This window comes from Triticum aestivum, chromosome 2D (assembly GCF_018294505.1).
Source record: "Triticum aestivum cultivar Chinese Spring chromosome 2D, IWGSC CS RefSeq v2.1, whole genome shotgun sequence".
NCBI lineage: Eukaryota > Viridiplantae > Streptophyta > Magnoliopsida > Poales > Poaceae > Triticum > Triticum aestivum.
In genome coordinates this window covers 457542989-457549273 of record NC_057799.1, presented here as the reverse complement: position 1 = coordinate 457549273, position 6285 = coordinate 457542989, and the positions used below count along the sequence as shown (strand labels likewise).

The following is a 6285-nucleotide window of genomic DNA, read 5'->3' as shown; positions in this document are numbered from 1 at the left end:
CCACCATCCGGCGCCGCACCGCCCCCCACCTACCGGCCACGCACCGCCCCACACCTCCTAAGCGACGCCCGCCCCATACTCCGACTATCCAAGCGCCACCGCGCTACCGGCCTGCTCACCGGCAAGGCCCTCCTCCCCCACTGCCGCCATGGCCGTTCGACGCCATCACTGCAGGCCGTTCGACGCCACCACCGCATGTCATTCATTGCAGCAGCACCCTGGATCCGCCCGGCTCCCTTTCCCAGCGCGCCGCCGCCGACCGGCTCCCTCCCCTAGAGCGTCGTTGCGGCCCCAGCCCCACTTCCTTGCCGTGGCACAGCACCGTCGACTGCGCCCTTCCCCATCTTCCCCCTAGTGCCTCGTGGTGGAATCACAAAGACAGCTGATGTTGCTATTTCTTTTTGCTGATGCTCATTCAAATCTCATGCTACTTATGTGCTAAATTTCTATAGTTTCTTGTCGAAATGCCTATGAGAAGCAAAAATATTTTGATGAAATTTGATGTTGTTATTCCTATGTTCCAGCAGTTTTTCTGTGTGCTGTAATTTTCCTCTGTCAATCCAAAAAAGCAGCAGTTTAGCACGAAAAATAGTTTTTTCTCTTCTCATTACACAACAGAAAAGGTATTTGTCTCCAACTAGCATTAAGAGTTCAAAGTACACAAAGGAAAAAGGTTCAATTTTCAAAACTTTAAAGAGTTCAAAGTACACAAGAACATAAGTCCAGTATGCTTTGTGTCAGATATCTGATATTTGTGAGGGGAACTTCAAATTTTTTTTCAGTTCAACTTTTGAATGTGTTTCAGTTTGTCTACTTCCCGGTCGTCCTGAGCTGGAGAATTGCTGCTACTGTTTATGTGTTTGCAACTGTGATTGATGCACTACATTTCAATTTCGCATGTAGTTCAAAGATTGTAAGGGCTTTGGAGCTTCACTTTTACACTTCATCTTTTGAATGCTATTCGGTTCATGTACTTCCCAATCGTAATGTCCACATTGTAGATAATATTTGCATTGTCTTAAATTTTTGAAAACAAGCTTCAGTACAAGAAAAATGGGTTAGTCAGTTCATCCATATGCAAACCCTCGTAACAAAACGTATCGCTAATCCAATTAGCTGAGGATGGGCAACATATGTTTAAGCAAGCATTTATACCATGTTACAAAAAAAACTCCCCTCTGTTCCATAGAAGATTTTGTGTTTTTTGATATATTTTAGAAAGAGAAGTGTACACACAGTAGCTTGGCATTTGATAATTGTTTGCAACTCGTACATTAGTTTGATGATTATGTAATTGCATTAGGGCGTTACCGTAGGTCTAATAGTCTAGTATGTATTTGATAATTGTTTGGGGGTGCCTAGTCTGGCAAGAGTTTTCAAGTAGTGAAGATTTCAGCAGTAAACTATGCAAACAATTTAAAAGTACTCAAGTCCAACTTGCAAACCAGTAGCAGTCCTATAGTGCAGCATGCATAAAATTCAAAAATAGCAAAACTGACTTGAAACAAATTCCCATCTGGTTGTTTATTTCGTAGCTCATCGTGTCTAATACAAGCCAATGCTTCTATTCTAATCTAGTTGTTTATTTTGTAGCTCGCGTTTTCTAATGTAATGTTAAAAGTCCACTAGATGAAAAATTCTCTGTGTTAGCTAGATCAGTACTAGTACTCAGCAGTACAACAAGTAGCAGTACTGATCAGTACGACTTACACAAAAATACTAGTACTGATCAGTAATATTCTTAATATTAGAAGTAACATCCATATAAGAAAAATGCTTCTATTCTAACACATTTTTTTTGGAAAAAAGAGAACTAGTACTGATGAGTCGTACTGACAAGGATGTCGTCTACAATTCTGATGAGTCATACTGACAAGGACATAATTATTGTGCAAATGGAAAAAACAAAATGTTTTATAAAGAAATTTGCTTGAAGTTCAATTACTATAGTCTAAAAAATTCAATTACATCGCTAGTGCATTCAGAATTGCTAATTTTTTGAAAAATGAAGTTCCTGTTTCAGGATTATGTAAGTTCAAAAATATTGTATGATGTGTGTGCCATAGTTATCTGAACATTGATTCTGACTAATATTCCATTATAGCACTACTGCATATTCACTTCTGATTGCTTCTTGCTGCCACTATTTTTATCATGATTTTGTGTGTCCACCGAGGAGTGTTTTTATTCATAGGAAACTGAACCAATAACAGTGGTTGCTACTAGTGTTTGGAAATTATAATTACTAGAACTCTTATTTCTCACCCTTTTAATTGCTGGCTAATTCTTGTAAAAAAGTAGTGGTTAATCTTGCTAATTACTTTGATGTGATGCCTAGGTGGTCAGTCCAGCTCCTGCAACCAACACAGGCCGTTGCCCCTTTTGCCACAACGGCAGCAGCACAAACATTAGTGTGGTCGTCCTCAACCAGTTCCTCACGCGGCCTCCGCGCAAGCCCTGCTCATGTATGCTTATACCAAAAGTACAACTCTTGCTACTCTCCTTGTACTTGCACTTGCTTATTTTCTAAGCAATAATTCCTATTGCTTCCTCTTGGGGGAAGGGATCCCATGTTAAAGCTGTCTTGGTGCTCACCCACTGTTTATATTCATCACCATAGTGTACGAAACATATGAAAACCATTCTGGCTTCGGAGAAAATATAACGAGTACATGTGCAATCACGCGAGAAGTTCCCTTATGAAAGTTCCTTGTAAAGAAACCACATGAAAGTTCATCGAGAAAAACTTTGTAAGTTCAAAACGGCTATAGGAAAACTTTGTAGGTTCAGATGGGTATAGAAAACTTCGTAAGTTCAAAATGGCCACGCTTAACAGTGCATGAATAAATAAACTATACCCAACAAAGTCCATGTTGGTCGGTCTACAGTGTGTTGTCAAGAAGGTTGTTGGCCGACACTGGCTGATCATCTACCTTCCAATTGTTATTAGGCATATACCACTGAAACTGCAGGTCGCGCCCTCCTCCCGCTGTAGGTCGCGCCCTCCTCCCGCATAGCCTATTGGTTGGCGTACCATGACCCCTCCTCATGTTTTTGGTATGAATTTGATGAATCTTCTTGATGCTCTGTTCTTATTCATCTAGAGATTCCTCCTCATATTGATTGTTTGTATTTCTTGTACCGGTTTTGTTCTTGCATGTATGTATCAGTTCGATGTTTTGAGATAGCTCATATTACTTCCAACTGTGAAGATTGACATGCATATTTGGGGATGAGATTTTCAGGTACTCCCTCCGTAAACTAATATAAGAGCGTTTAGAATACTAAAGTAGTGATCTAAACGCTCTTATATTAGTTTACAGAGGAAGTACTAGTTTGGCACTGTATCTAACCCGTACTAAAATATTTCAGCAGTTCAACAGGGGCGTGGGGTTCAGTTCGAAAGGTGATGACCCAGGCAGCCGACCTTCGCATAACGAACTGGTGCAGTTTGATCTTGTGTGAATTGGAAATCACCTGATGCTGAGTGTGTCAGTACAACCCTACGCTACAAGGCACGCGTACATCGACTTCATGTGTTAGTCAATAGTATTGTGCATTTTCTTGGTACCTTTGCTACTCTAGCCAAAAATATTTTGTTGTTCACTTTTCTGTGTTTTGTTGAATAATTCTCATGCTGTGTTTTCTGTGAGCTACAAAATCATAGTGCTTAAAAGACCGATGTGTGCGTCATACTTGAATTACAGAAGTTACAGGAGAAAGTACCCCTATTCCATTACTTTGAGTAGTACAAGTACACCTTTCTGATAGTACAGTGCAAGCCCTGCACAAATGGCGCAGTGGTAGATGCTTGGTGAAGTCCGTTATAGCTTGAGGTTTACTCTGAGGGAGTTCATGTCGAACTGCGCTTCAACTATGCATGATGCTTTTTTCGGAGAAAGAAACTATGGAAGGCTCAAATTATCTTGATAGTTCAATCACTGAAAAATGAGGAGTTCTGGGGGCTACATACAACCTTTCTATAAAAAAATAGAGTAGAACAAGTAATGATCATATTTGTCATCATGCTTTTAGCTAAAATAGTGTATGATTGAAACTCGGTTCCATTTAGATCACTAATTACTATAAAGGCGATTTGAAGTTTCATCCACATCATGTTCTTGCATCAAGTGGCACTGTTTGATGTACCACTGAATTGCAGTTTGGTTCAGTTCTTATTCCAGTGACCAAGTTAGATCAATTTTTATTTTGTGTTCAATTCAGTTCAGTTTCTGCCCCGCATATAAGTTCACCTATTTTATTGCTAAAATAGGTTCATTTTGTTCCCTGTAGGATCTTGCCATGATTACCTTTGTGAAACCTGTACACTCAACACTCATATCTATGTATTGAGAACCAAATTTCTTTTAATAATGAGCTTTACTTTCATACTAACATTTCATTTATCTTCTTTTACAGTAGAGCAAATACTATTTTTTATGCCAAGTAAGTTCAAACAGAACTGAAAGTGGAGGTACATAACCAATTCAAATGCTTGTTTTGGTTATGTTTATGGAAACTCATAATTTTTATCTTTGTCCACTGTTAGCTATGTAAAACAAATCAATAAAAAGTTCACTTTTCAATGCTTTAATAGTTCAATTGGTAAAAACAGTAGGTGTTCATTCTACAAAAAAGCACTGACTTTTATGTGTAAAGAAAGAAATGGAAATCTATAAGTTCATACAGGGACATATATATGGTGAACTTGCGTCCAGCACACGAGCATTTGCTTCCACCACTAAAGGCATTTGTATCCGGCACATGAGCTACATGAGCTACATGCTCAACAGTTGCACACTGCCGCCATGGACATGCACAAATGATATTAAGTAGAAGTTTGTTAGTTCAGTTTTTTATTGATTTACCTTGTTTAAGTAATAGTGCAGCAATAAAGGTGTAGTTGTACAGAGTTTTAGTTGCTATATGGGGAACCCATAGGCCATTTATTTTGGTTTACAGTTCAGCTTGTGTGTTCTTTTCAGTCTGTATGCTTTATTGTGCATAAAAGGTGTAGTTCTATAACAAGGGCAAAAGTTACTGGGTTCAACAAAAACGAAAATGCTAGTTTCTCTTTTATGTGATTTTTAGTTCTTCCCCGCGCTCTTTTGTGATGCTCTGGCAAAAAGATGACTATAGTTGTTATAGAAAAAACAGTACAAACTTTTTATAAAGTTTGTTTTTTTGAACTTCTCCCAATCAATATACTGAACTTGATTATCTTTTTAACAGTACTTGCATCAACTCATTGGAATTGGTGTGTGTGCTTGTAACACAATCAGTTCAGATCTCGAGAGACCATAAGTTTGTTGACAAACATGTATATTAGTTCATATCTCGAGAGTCCATAATTTTGTAAGGCCAGAAAATGCAATGGCTTAGTACATCACAGCAGCTCTCTGATGCAGAAAGGATGGCTCTTCTCAAGTCAGCAGCTAAACAAACTGGGTAAGTTTTCATAAATTCATTCTAGTGTCAAACGCTGGCGAGATTCTGATCAAGACTTTTGTCTATTCCAGCAACTTCAGGGTAGCTCAATCAATATAGGAGCTGTGCAGTAAACAGCTTCAGTCGAGAAATCAGCAAGTTGTAATGCATAGTGTCTTCCAGGCACCTGTTTGTTGTTTCCTAATCACCCTAATTCCTAAAATATTCTACTCAACTTCAGCGCCATGCTCAGTCCAACCACATGGCTTCAGGGTGCCCGAGTTCGTCGCGACCATCAGTTCGAAGACTGCCACTGCGTGTGTCGCTACCATGGCCACCTGCGTCACTGCGTGCTCCGTCAACAGCCTCCTGCGCAAGGAAAAGCAACAGGAGTAGAGCCATCTGAGATGCAAGGAAAAGCAACAGGAGTAGAGCCATCTGAGATGCTCTGTTCTAGCGAGGTGGCTTATTATGTTTGTCAGTTTGTAATACTTTGGCCGCAATGTACTTGTGTATCTTTTTTTGAACGGAGCACGAACAGAGATTATGTCATTATGAACTTTGATTGTGATGGTACTACAAACTCTATAAAAACACCAGTAATCCATTTTACTGTTACTTATCTTTTATACAATTCACATGGATTGTGCTCCCTATTACGAACTGTGGTACAAAAATGCACTGTGCTCACCATTTTCTTTTAGTTCGTTAGTTTGTAATGCTTTAAAAGAGAGGAGGTAAAAGTGAACCACTCGGTTTTGTATTATAAAAAGTGTTAATGTGAGAAACTTCAAAAACATCTTGTTTAATAATTTCTGCCTGTTCTCTGTATAGTATTTATTGAGCTAAAAATGGTAT

General features: G+C 39.2%; 1 long non-coding RNA gene across 7 annotated transcripts; it reads left to right on the top strand.

Annotated features, from left to right (window-relative positions):
- Positions 1–6: 6 nt before the first annotated feature.
- On the top strand, positions 7–5982 carry LOC123053799 (uncharacterized). 7 transcript variants are annotated; one of them, XR_006425840.1, is made up of 4 exons: positions 7–3057; positions 3171–3245; positions 3376–5448; positions 5520–5982. It is a non-coding gene; the product is annotated as an uncharacterized lncRNA (long non-coding RNA). The 7 variants fall into 7 exon arrangements; XR_006425838.1 differs by having other exon boundaries at positions 3373–5448; XR_006425842.1 differs by having other exon boundaries at positions 7–3245; positions 3373–4474; positions 5233–5448.
- The last annotated feature ends 303 nt before the right edge of the window (positions 5983–6285 follow it).